The 11,870-nt window shown below is 47.3% G+C and overlaps 1 long non-coding RNA gene across 1 annotated transcript; it reads left to right on the forward strand.

The window, feature by feature from the left end:
* Positions 1-1,783: 1,783 nt before the first annotated feature.
* Positions 1,784-3,148, forward strand: LOC145420237 (uncharacterized). Its single transcript, XR_013901555.1, has 2 exons — positions 1,784-2,434; positions 2,477-3,148. It is a non-coding gene; the product is annotated as an uncharacterized LOC145420237 (long non-coding RNA).
* The last annotated feature ends 8,722 nt before the right edge of the window (positions 3,149-11,870 follow it).

An 11,870-nucleotide genomic window follows, 5' to 3' on the forward strand; every position in this document is an offset into this window, starting at 1 on the left:
TGTGGGTCTCTATGTGCATGTGTGTTTCCTCATGTGTACATATTTGTGATTGTGTGGCTGTAATAAATTTTTTTGCAGATTTTTGTCATTTAACAAGTATATTTGAGGGACCCTCAGCATGTTCAGCATTTTTTCAGCTGTCCATTTTGCTTTTCCAATTTTTCTGTTTAACTTATTACTATTGTGCTAAATCATAGCATTTCTGCTATTTTATAAGATTTGTGCTTAATATACTATTTCTGCTTTTCATAGTATTTGTGCTTAATATAGTATTTCTGCTAAATTTAGTATTTCTGATTAATTATAGTTTTTCTACTAAATCATAGTACAGTATTTCTGCTTTTTATGGGATTTGTGCTAAAACAAAGTATTTCTACTAAATGTAGTATTTGTGCTTAATCATGCCATTTCTGCTTTTTATAGGATTTGTGCTTAATATAGTATTTCTGCTAAATTATAGTATTTCTGCCAAATTATAATATTTGTGCTAAAACATAGTCTCAATTTAAAATTACAATATTCATAGTTCATCACAGTGTCTCTGGTAAATCACAGTATTTCTGCTCTGTTGTACTATTTTTCTAAATCATAGTGTTTCTGTAATGTTTAAGTATTTTTGGCTAAATATATTCTTTCTGTTATCTTATACTATTTCTCCTAAATTCTTGTATTTTTGAGAAGTTATCATGTTTCTGGTAAGTTACAATATTTCTGCTAAATTCTGCTATGCTATTGTATTTCTGCCAAGTATTATGTTTCCTCTAAGATATTGCAGTTCTGCTAAGTTATTCCATTTTAGCAAACTTCTTTTGCTTCTGCAAAGTTTTTACAATTTCTGCAACTTTTCAGCTTTTTCAGCTACTTTTTGCATACAGCTTCAGCTTTAAGCATCCACACTGCATTTTCGCAGGAAATGCAAATTTTTCTAGTTATTATTCTTTTTCCGCCTGAAATTTTGGACCTTAACTCGCCCCACAGTTTTGAGACAAGGTTCACATATGATATATCATTGTGTGCGGCTGGAGCTGGAATGAGTTGCTATGACTTTTGGTGTTTATTACTTCTATAGTTTTTTAAATATGAATATTTTAATGCAAGTTTTTTCCCATTGAAATGAATGGAGAACAAGAAAACTTCATTTGTGGTGTGCTGGCTCACTCTAGTGGTATGTCGGGAGTAATGCGAGGCGGCCGCTGTGTCCCTGTGGACGCTTTTATTTTGTATAACTACCGGAAGTAGTTCCTGTGTACTGACGCTAGCTGGGTAGCTAGCGCCGCGTCGGTTAAAAAGCAGCCGGGCTTGTCTTAAACTTAAGAGGCTGACACTCGCTAAACCACCCGATCGCTCGCCAAGCGACTGTTTCACACTGGACTTATTTTTCGTTTATATGGGCCGATGATGCTGGTCGATGAGGAAAAACTAACTGAGTTGTTTGGTGGTGGCTAACGCGGAGCTAGCTAGCCACCGGTATGTGTCTCTTTCCCCTCATATGTGGGGAAAGAAACATGTGAGGCGGCCGCCGATCGACCGGTTTTCAGGTGAGAATGTAGGTGTGTAAACGTCAAATATCTGCTCGTTTTGTCAAAACATCCCATATTAGCAACAGATTTCTCACGATGTTGCTGCTAGCCGGCTAGCTAGTTTGGCCGGCCGGCTAGCCGGCTAGCTAGCTCGGCTAGCTAGCGCCGCTTCGCTCAAAAGCATCCAGGCTTGGCTTTCAGTGAGGCGTCTCTAACTCCTTTCACCCCCGATCGCTCCGCAAACAGTCTTTGTCTTAGCTAGACTTATTTTTCGTTTATATGGGCCGATGATGCTGGTCGATGTGGAAAAAATAACTGAGTTGTTCATATACCGGTGGCTAGCTAGCTCCGCGTTAGCCACCGGTATATGTCTCTTCCCCTCGTATGCGGGGAAAGAAACACCGATCGACCGGTGGTGGCTAACGCGGAGCTCAATCGTGGATAAGGGAAACCCAATGCAGGAGAAGCAGGCGGCTGGTGAACTGAATTTCAGGTAAGACGTTATTAACTGCACTCTATTTGGGTCAGATATAACCCGAGTTTAGGTGTAGTTTATTTTCGTTGTGCTGACAGTTACAATAACTGTACTGTGTGCTAGCTAGCACGACGGAGTTTCTATACAGCTGTGCGCGCTAAGTTACTGATTTTGAACTTTATGACAGCCTCCCCTATTTTCAGGCGAGAATGTAGGGGTGTAAACTTCAAATATCTGCTCGTTTTATCAAGAAGTCCCATATTTTATCAAGAAGTCCCATATCTCTCACGATGTTACTGCTAGCGCCGCATGGCAGCTAGCTGGCTAGGGCGGCTTGGCTGACACCTAGGCCGGGCTGACTGATACCCAGGCCGGCTCACGCTCTCGTTTCACCGCCGCATGGCGGCTAGCTGGCTAGCGCGGCTTGGCTGCCACCCAGGTCGGGCTGGCTGACACCCAGGCTGGGCTGGCTGACACCCAGGCTGGGCTGGCTGACACCCAGGCTGGGCTGGCTGACACCCAGGCCCGCTCACGCTCTCGTGTCACCCCTAGTCTTTCGTGATGACTCTTGGTTGGCTGCTGGACTTATTTTTCATTTATATGGGCTGGTGATTCAGTATGAGTGTCCGGTGAACTGAATGTCAGGTAAGACGTTATGTATATGTAAGGTAGTGACTGGAATAAGTCACAAGGTGTCGCTGTTGAGCTGCATATATGTTGTAAATTTTAGCAATTTTGACCATTTGTCCTCTGCAGGACACCGTAGTTCAGATTTCTCGTTCGCGTGGGCGCCATCTTGGTTCAGTGTTTACTGTGATGTGCAAAGGTAAGCACTGTCAGTGGCGAACTGCATTGGTTTTGTTTAAAAATAAGTGTTCCACTGTGTAAAATAGCGGTTTGTCATTTAAGCCGAGCAAATATTTTGTTTATTGAGAGGTTCATGTATTGTCTGATGAGAGTATGAGACAAAGATATACTTTTCTTTCTTACTCTCATATAAAATATTTAGCTTTTATTAAATAGTTATCTGAATCTTACAACCAAAGTTTGTATAATAATACACAAGATTGGCTGTAGACCATTGTTAATCATTCAGAACACTGTGTAAAAATAACAAAAAACAAAAAGTGAATGAAAAGTGCATAAATATTTATTTTACGTGTTTGATGTGTGTGGCAGGGCGTGGTCTGCAGTGCCGCTGCAGGGGAGGTGGACCCACCTCAGCGGCATCTGCAATCACGCCTCTCAGGTGTAAAGTCTGTGCTCTCTCTGCTTTTTTTTTTTTTTTTTTTTTTTCTTTTTTTTTGTGTATGTGTCGGGCTATGAGATGAAAAGCTACAGCCGGCTGTGTGGGTACAGCAACTATGTGTGAAAAGTGATCCATAACGTAATGCTTCAAAGTGTGTTCATGCAAACATTGTCGGGTCTGCTTATGAACCTCTGCGCACAGCGTCTACAAATTGGGGCTGTACGAAGTCACCTCATCTTTACACAAAACTGTAAGCTGTCATCTGTGAGGCGCGAGCGGTGTTTGGTTTTACCATAGTTCATGGTGGAGAATGGCTGCTCCGGTGAGTTTTGCTCTCTGTAGCCGTTTGAATGGCAAACTATACTGATTAGCGGCGGCATAGGCACACTTAAAATTTCTTCAGAAATTTTCGCTTTCTAGTCTTTGTCTAATATTTAAATTCGTTTGACGACCTGAAACATCCAAGTGTGAGAAATGTGCAAACATTTAAGAAATCAGGAAGGGGGCAAATACTTTTTCACAGCACTGTGTTGGTGAATACACACACACTGAACTCAGCAGTAAAAATTAAAAGGGCAGAAAATTTTAAATTAATTCCTGAGAAATGAGAATCTGGTGTGATAAGATGGCCCCAAGTAAAAGCCAAAAAGCATCTGGAGGACTTTGCTAAAAGAAATGTCCTTTTCAACATTAATTAGCTTTAGAGAATCCAACAAGAGTCAGAGAGAATGAGAGGAGGAATGTGGAAAATGAAAGATGAAAGGGAAAGATGAGAAGGCTGGTGTGTCTGCAATAAATGGAGCAGAATATGTAAAAGCACAGCTTGTGTGACACACTGACATGCTACGCTTCCTTTTAAGCTCTGCTCTTCTGGTTTAGATACCTTCTGAACCAGGTGCACCCAAAAATGTAGCACATATGTGAACACTTTAACACACACGTGCGAGCACTGACCTTGTCTCTAGACTCTCTGAAGTCCAGAGAAGGTAACAGACTCAAATTGAATGAATGTATCCTGGCCACACATGCTGTCAGACCTACCGCTGTTGCCTCAAGAGATGGGTCTGGCCCAAATGACCAGACACACATAAAGCAACCCAAATTGAAGCAGTAGTAATCTGATTATGTAGCAGCTGTCGCAGAGTGCCATGATTTCTGTAACACACATGCACGCTTCACTACACACAGTTACGCTGGTAGGACCCACGTACAGTGCAAGCATATAAGCATGTGTCCAAATAAATACTGTACACCCACATGGACAAATACAACTGCTCTCTTAAAATTTACAGTAGCTACAGGACCACACGTATCAACAGTTCTGATGCCTGTGATTACAGAGTTAAGACAACCAAATTCAAGACAGAGTAAAACAATAGACGGCATTTAAGGCATCAAATGGAAATAGTTTGTTACTCAGATCTTCCACTGAATGCAAGTTACTGAAATAAAGCATGTAGATGGTAACTGCAGGTCAGACAAACTGAAAACTAACAAGCTGCACAAGAATAACTAAGACTAACTAAAGCAAAGAAAAAATAAAAAATGAAATGTGATCAGCGACTTGTTCCAAATCCTTTCTACACTAATTGGACTTTATAGGAAAATGCAGCAGAACTTTGTCAATAAGGATGAAACAGACTGCAGGGCTGGTCTCTTCTATTTGAATAAACAGGCACACACACTCAGAAGCAGAGCCACCAGTCTATTTCTTCCCAGGCTCTTTTATCTCATCACTTCTTCAAATTTCTTCCCATATCTGAGTTAATGGGAAAAAATGGAAATGTGCTTGTCAGTCAGTGTCAGGATGAGGTCGTGGACGAAAGAAGGAGGACCCAAACGCTGGACTCACAGGTAGGTGAATATTGGTGTTTTATTGTCAACGGAGTGAACAACCAGAACAGAAGTAGGAAACGGCTGGCCGGCTGGACGACTGACTGAATGGATGAATGAAAGACTGACTGACAACTGACCGGCTGACCTGACGGAACTGAACAGAGGACAACCTAACAGCGGCGAGAACAACATCACAATAACATCAATGACACGACATTGGACTGGTTGAACTGAGGGACATAAATACACAGGCTGAGTGATGAGAGATTAGAACCTGGTGAGTACACAGCTGAACATAATGAACTAATGATAAACGGGAAGAGGACGGAACATAATGCACATGGACCAAAGCTAACACAATAAAACAGGAGGTGAAGCAGACAGAATATAAACAGTGAACATGAACTAAGAATACTGGGTCAACGACCCAGAAACCCTGACAGTACCCCCCCCCCCCCCTCCCCGCAAAGGCCGGCACCCGACGGCCAAAAGAACGAAAAACCAGAACAGGGCGGGCGGAGGGGGCCCAGGACGGAGGGACGGAGTCCACACAGAGACAGTTCAGGAGGCCGACCGTGCGGAAGGCAACGGCGACGATGACAGCGCTGGTCCGGGGGCCGACCGTGCGGAAGGCAACGGCGGCGACGTGGACGCAGTTCGGGGGGCCGACCGTGCGGGAGGCAATGGCGGCCACTCAGGCGAAGAGGGTCCGGGGGCCGGCCGTGCAGAAGGCGACGGCGGCCACTCAGGCGAAGGCGGTCCGGGGGCCGGCCGTGCGGAAGGCGACGGCGGCCACTCAGGAGAAGGCGGTCTGGGGGCCGGCCGTGCGGAAGGCGACGGCGGCCACTCAGGAGAAGAGGGTCCGGGGGCCGGCCGTGCGGAAGGCGACGGCGGACACTCAGGCGAAGGCGGTCCGGGGGCCGGCCGTGCGGAAGGCGACGGCGGCCACTCAGGCGAAGAGGGTCCGTGGGCCGCCCACGACGGCGATGGCGCCCGGCCAGTGGCCTAGCCAGCGGTCTAGAAAACGGCCGTTTAGCTCCAGACCCAAACGAGGCTACCCCAACTGTCCGTTGCCATGCGTTGTTATGGGTTAACTGTCCGTTGCCATGCGTTTACACGCGTTGTTATGGGTTAACTGTCCGTTGCCATGCGTTTACACGCGTTGTTATGGGTTAACTGTCCGTTGCCATGCGTTGTTATGGGTTAACTGTCCGTTGCCATGCGTTGTTACGCGTTGTTATGGGCTAACTGTCCGTTGCCATGCGTTGTTATGGGCTAACTGTCCATTGCCATGCGTTTACACGCGTTGTAAACGGACAGTTAACCCATAACTGGTCCGTTGCCATGCGTTTACACGCGTTGTTATGGGCTAACTGTCCGTTGCCATGCGTTTACTGTCCGTTGCCATGCGTTGTTATGGGTTAACTGTCCGTTTACAACGCGTGTAAACGCATGGCAACGGACAGTTAACCCATAACAACGCGTGTAAACGCATGGCAACGGACAGTTAACCCATAACAACGCATGGCAACGGACAGTAAACTCATGGCAACGGACAGTTAGCCCATAACAATGCGTAACAACGCATGGCAACGGACAGTTAACCCATAACAACGCATGGCAACGGACAGTTAACCCATAACAACGCATGGCAACGGACAGTTAACCCATAACAACGCGTGTAAACGCATGGCAACGGACAGTTAACCCATAACAACGCATGGCAACGGACAGTTAACCCATAACAACGCATGGCAACGGACAGTTAACCCATAACAACGCGTGTAAACGCATGGCAACGGACAGTTAACGCATGGCAACGGACAGTTAACCCATAACAACGCATGGCAACGGACAGTTAACCCATGGCAACGGTCAGGTAACCCATGGCAACGGTCAGTTATCCCATAACCAGTCCGTTGCCATGCGTTTACACGCGTTGTTATGGGTTAACTGTCCGTTGCCATGCGTTTACACGCGTTGTTATGGGTTACCGGTCCGTTGCCATGGGTTACCGGTCCGTTGCCATGGGTTACCGGTCGGTTGCCATGGGTTACCGGTCCGTTGCCATGGTAACCGGTCCGTTGCCATGGGTTACCTGACCGTTGCCATGGGTTACCTGACCGTTGCCATGGGTTACCTGTCCGTTGCCATGCGTTGTTATGGGTTAATTGTCCGTTGCCATGCGTTTACACGCGTTGTTATGGGTTAACTGTCCGTTGCCATGCGTTGTTATGGGTTAACTGTCCGTTGCCATGCGTTTACACGCACTGTTATGGGTTAACTGTCCGTTGCCATGCGTTTACACGCGTTTTTATGGGTTAACTGTCCGTTGCCATGCGTTGTTATGGGTTAACTGTCCGTTGCCATGCGTTTACACGCGTTGTTATGGGTTAACTGTCCGTTGCCATGCGTTGTTATGGGTTAACAGTCCGTTGCCATGCGTTGTTATGGGTTAACTGTCCGTTGCCATGCGTTGTTATGGGTTAACAGTCCGTTGCCATGCGTTGTTATGGGTTAACTGTCCGTTGCCATGCGTTGTTACGCATTGTTATGGGTTAACTGTCCGTTGCCATGCGTTGTTACGCATTGTTATGGGCTAACTGTCCGTTGCCATGCGTTGTTATGGGCTAACTGTCCGTTGCCATGCGTTGTTATGGGTTAACTGTCCGTTGCCATGCGTTGTTATGGGTTAACTGTCCGTTTACAACGCGTGTAATCGCATGGCAACGGACAGTTAACCCATAACAACGCATGGCAACGGACAGTTAACCCATAACAACGCATGGCAACGGACAGTTAACCCATAACAACGCGTGTAAACGCATGGCAACGGACAGTTAACCCATAACAACGCATGGCAACGGACAGTTAACCCATAAAAACGCGTGTAAACGCATGGCAACGGACAGTTAACCCATAACAGCGCGTGTAAACGCATGGCAACGGACAGTTAACCCATAACAACGCGTGTAAACGCATGGCAACGGACAGTTAACCCATAACAACGCATGGCAACGGACAGTTAACCCATAACAACGCGTGTAAACGCATGGCAACGGACAGTTAACCCATAACAACGCGTGTAAACGCATGGCAACGGACAGTTAACGCATGGCAACGGACAGTTAACCCATAACAACGCATGGCAACGGACAGTTAACCCATGGCAACGGTCAGGTAACCCATGGCAACGGTCAGTTATCCCATAACCAGTCCGTTGCCATGCGTTTACACGCGTTGTTATGGGTTAACTGTCCGTTGCCATGCGTTTACACGCGTTGTTATGGGTTACCGGTCCGTTGCCATGGGTTACCGGTCCGTTGCCATGGGTTACCGGTCGGTTGCCATGGGTTACCGGTCCGTTGCCATGGTAACCGGTCCGTTGCCATGGGTTACCTGACCGTTGCCATGGGTTACCTGACCGTTGCCATGGGTTACCTGTCCGTTGCCATGCGTTGTTATGGGTTAATTGTCCGTTGCCATGCGTTTACACGCGTTGTTATGGGTTAACTGTCCGTTGCCATGCGTTGTTATGGGTTAACTGTCCGTTGCCATGCGTTTACACGCACTGTTATGGGTTAACTGTCCGTTGCCATGCGTTTACACGCGTTTTTATGGGTTAACTGTCCGTTGCCATGCGTTGTTATGGGTTAACTGTCCGTTGCCATGCGTTTACACGCGTTGTTATGGGTTAACTGTCCGTTGCCATGCGTTGTTATGGGTTAACAGTCCGTTGCCATGCGTTGTTATGGGTTAACTGTCCGTTGCCATGCGTTGTTATGGGTTAACAGTCCGTTGCCATGCGTTGTTATGGGTTAACTGTCCGTTGCCATGCGTTGTTACGCATTGTTATGGGTTAACAGTCCGTTGCCATGCGTTGTTATGGGTTAACTGTCCGTTGCCATGCGTTGTTACGCATTGTTATGGGTTAACTGTCCGTTGCCATGCGTTGTTACGCATTGTTATGGGCTAACTGTCCGTTGCCATGCGTTGTTATGGGCTAACTGTCCGTTGCCATGCGTTGTTATGGGTTAACTGTCCGTTTACAACGCGTGTAAACGCATGGCAACGGACAGTTAACCCATAACAACGCATGGCAACGGACAGTTAACCCATAACAACGCATGGCAACGGACAGTTAACCCATAACAACGCGTGTAAACGCATGGCAACGGACAGTTAACCCATAACAACGCATGGCAACGGACAGTTAACCCATAAAAACGCGTGTAAACGCATGGCAACGGACAGTTAACCCATAACAGCGCGTGTAAACGCATGGCAACGGACAGTTAACCCATAACAACGCGTGTAAACGCATGGCAACGGACAGTTAACCCATAACAACGCATGGCAACGGACAGTTAACCCATAACAACGCGTGTAAACGCATGGCAACGGACAGTTAACCCATAACAACGCATGGCAACGGACAGTTAACCCATAACAACGCGTGTAAACGCATGGCAACGGACAGTTAACCCATAACAACGCGTGTAAACGCATGGCAACGGACAGTTAACCCATAACAACGCATGGCAACGGACAGTAAACTCATGGCAACGGACAGTTAGCCCATAACAATGCGTGTAAACGCATGGCAACGGACAGTTAACCCATAACAGCGCGTGTAAACGCATGGCAACGGACAGTTAACCCATAACAACGCGTGTAAACGCATGGCAACGGACAGTTAACCCATAACAACGCATGGCAACGGACAGTTAACCCATAACAGCGCGTGTAAACGCATGGCAACGGACAGTTAACCCATAACAACGCGTGTAAACGCATGGCAACGGACAGTTAACCCATAACAGCGCGTGTAAACGCATGGCAACGGACAGTTAACAAAAAAAACAACGCATGGCAACGAACAGTTAACCCATAACAACGCGTGTAAACGCATGGCAACGGACCGGTTATGGGATAACTGTCCGTTGCCATGGGTTACCGGTCCGTTGCCATGGGTTTCCTGACCGTTGCCATGGGTTACCTGACCGTTGCCATGGGTTAACTGTCCGTTGCCATGCGTTGTTATGGGTTAACTGTCCGTTGCCATGCGTTTACACGCGTTGTAAACGGACAGTTAACCCATAACAACGCGTAACAACGCATGGCAACGGACAGTTAGCCCATAACAACGCATGGCAACGGACAGTTAGCCCATAACAACGCGTAACAACGCATGGCAACGGACAGTTAACCCATAACAACGCATGGCAACGGACAGTTAACCCATAACAATGCATGGCAACGGACAGTTAACCCATGGCAACGGTCAGGTAACCCATGGCAACGGTCAGTTATCCCATAACCAGTCCGTTGCCATGCGTTTACACACGTTGTTATGGGTTAACTGTCCGTTGCCATGCGTTTACACGCGTTGTTATGGGTTACCGGTCCGTTGCCATGGGTTACCGGTCCGTTGCCATGGTAACCGGTCGGTTGCCATGGGTTACCGGTCCGTTGCCATGGTAACCGGTCCGTTGCCATGGGTTACCTGACCGTTGCCATGGGTTACCTGTCCGTTGCCATGCGTTGTTATGGGTTAACTGTCCGTTGCCATGCGTTTACACGCGTTGTTATGGGTTAAGTGTCCGTTGCCATGCGTTTACACGCGTTGTTATGGGTTAACTGTCCGTTGCCATGCGTTTACACGCGTTGTTATGGGTTAACTGTCCGTTGCCATGCGTTTACACGCGTTGTTATGGGTTAACTGTCCGTTGCCATGCGTTTACACGCGTTGTTATGGGTTAACTGTCCGTTGCCATGCGTTTACACGCGCTGTTATGGGTTAACTGTCCGTTGCCATGCGTTTACACGCGTTTTTATGGGTTAACTGTCCGTTGGCATGCGTTGTTATGGGTTAACTGTCCGTTGCCATGCGTTGTTACGCATTGTTATGGGCTAACTGTCCGTTGCCATGCGTTGTTATGGGCTAACTGTCCGTTGCCATGCGTTGTTACGCATTGTTATGGGCTAACTGTCCGTTTCCATGCATTGTTATGGGTTAACTGTCCGTTTACAACGCGTGTAAACGCATGGCAACGGACAGTTAACCCATAACAACGCATGGCAACGGACAGTTAACCCATAACAACGCGTGTAAACGCATGGCAACGGACAGTTAACCCATAACAACGCGTGTAAACGCATGGCAACGGACAGTTAACCCATAACAACGCATGGCAACGGACAGTTAACCCATAACAACGCATGGCAACGGACAGTTAACCCATAACAACGCATGGCAACGGACAGTTAACCCATAACAACGCGTGTAAACGCATGGCAACGGACAGTTAACCCATAACAGCGCGTGTAAACGCATGGCAACGGACAGTTAACCCATAACAACGCGTGTAAACGCATGGCAACGGACATTTAACCCATAACAACGCATGGCAACGGACAGTTAACCCATAACAACGCGTGTAAACGCATGGCAACGGACAGTTAACCCATAACAACGCATGGCAACGGACAGGTAACCCATGGCAACGATCAGGTAACCCATGGCAACGGTCAGGTAACCCATGGCAACGGACCGGTTACCATGGCAACGGACCGGTAACCCATGGCAACCGACCGGTTACCATGGCAACGGACCGGTAACCCTTGGCAACGGACCGGTAACCCATGGCAACGGACAGTTAACCCATAACAACGTGTGTAAACGCATGGCAACGGACAGTTAACCCATAACAACGCATGGCAACGGACAGTTAACCCATAACAACGCGTGTAAACGCATGGCAACGGACAGTTAACCCATAACAACGCA

This window comes from Astatotilapia calliptera, chromosome 14, assembly GCF_964374335.1.
Source record: "Astatotilapia calliptera chromosome 14, fAstCal68.1, whole genome shotgun sequence".
NCBI lineage: Eukaryota > Metazoa > Chordata > Actinopteri > Cichliformes > Cichlidae > Astatotilapia > Astatotilapia calliptera.